Source organism: Propithecus coquereli, unplaced genomic scaffold (assembly GCF_000956105.1).
Source record: "Propithecus coquereli isolate 6110/MARCELLA unplaced genomic scaffold, Pcoq_1.0 Scaffold282, whole genome shotgun sequence".
NCBI lineage: Eukaryota > Metazoa > Chordata > Mammalia > Primates > Indriidae > Propithecus > Propithecus coquereli.
This window is the reverse complement of record NW_012148419.1, coordinates 1,817,777-1,819,311: the sequence shown is the minus strand read 5'-3', so window position 1 is coordinate 1,819,311 and position 1,535 is coordinate 1,817,777. Positions and strand designations below refer to the sequence as shown.

Genomic DNA, 1,535 nt, shown 5'->3' with positions numbered 1-1,535 from the left:
AAATGTTAATATTTAATAATGAAATATAAATATTAATAGTATTAAATTTATCTCTAAAATGATAAAAATGAGTTACCACAAAGACCGCTAACAAGTAAGTTAATATGTCAGTGGAAGATAAAGAAGAAAACTCTGAGCTGCTAACTCATCACTCAGTCATATAATAGTTTCTTCCTATCAGATTTCCCTATATGTCTACCTTATTAATAACATATTTAGTGTTCTAAGCAATTTATGATTACAATGCTTCTGCTGCAAATGCCATACTAAAAACAGATTTCCCAAGGATAATATACAGTGGTATATAAAATAAACCCTTAAAATTGAAGACCAAGATCCAATCCATCAAAAACTGTATTTACCATCTGACTCTGAAGTAGCTCGTATGATCAAATAACTGCTAGGTAGGGGCTGAGTTATGGATCCAACTGCTTCACCTTTTGGACCCTTAATAACAAAATAAACAAAATAAATGGTGTACAGTAAGTATTATGAGATCAATTGTATTATTATTTTCTGTAATAATCTAAATCTGGCATGTATTATAATTTAAAAGTAAACAAGCTTTAATCATCCTTCTTGAGAATGCAAATGTTAAGTATTAAGGAAAATTTTCTTTTCTAATAAATATACCTCCTTGGCATAAAATTGAACAAATGATAGTTATTATCACTTAAATATTATCTCTGCATATTGCTTACATATTAAAGACACCTAAAATTTACCATATTAAACACCAAATTGTAATTTAACAGAGAATTTCCATCCTGCAGTTAATAGTAGCTAAGAAATACTAAATTTCTAGAAGCCTAAAGAAAACAGCTGGAAATAATATATAAATGTGTAAAAAATTCAAAAGAAAAAGAGAAATGAATTTTAACTGGGGCTAGAGAAAAGTGAATCTCTATTTTATAACCAACGATATATACTTGTTTTTAAAGATCAATTATAAAACCTAATTTTATTTTTGCAGAAACAGGAAAGAAAAAGAATTCCATTACTGTTGGCAAGGGTTATTTGTCTTACAAGTATACAACACCAACAGGAATTAGTATCACCAAGGCTAAACTTAGGTACTTAGGTAGACACAGATCTTTTTTGAGAAGAGGTTTTGCTATGCTGCCCAGGCTGGTCTCAAAACTCCTGGGCTTACGTGGTCCTACTGCCTCAGTCTCCTGAATAGCTGGGATTACAGGTACGTGCCACCATGCCCAGCCGACACCGTCCTTATGCGGAAAGAAAACTAAGCATTGAATTTACAGTATAATTTTGATACAATAGCATAAATTTTAAAGTTGTTTTGAAAGGGTTCTTTAAGGTTATCAGGTCAAAGAATAAAATGGATTTCAAGAAGCATAAACATTAGAAAGTAAAGATGTAGCTTTAAAATGAAAAAGCAGAAAAAAAATCAATATGGCTTTAACAAATACTATAATGCCCTGGGAATTTTCAGTTTTATAATTTATGGGCCAGTTCCTACAACCAGTATAGAGTAGGATATAGAGTCCTGCTTGGGTTTCAATATTGGCTCCATG

The 1,535-nt window shown here is 30.9% G+C and overlaps 1 protein-coding gene across 1 annotated transcript in view; it reads right to left on the bottom strand.

Moving 5' to 3' along the window:
• The window catches only part of OSBPL8 (oxysterol binding protein-like 8), a 161,205-nt gene that overhangs the window by 67,268 nt on the left and 92,402 nt on the right, over nucleotides 1–1,535 (bottom strand). The gene's annotated exons all lie outside the window — the stretch shown is intronic.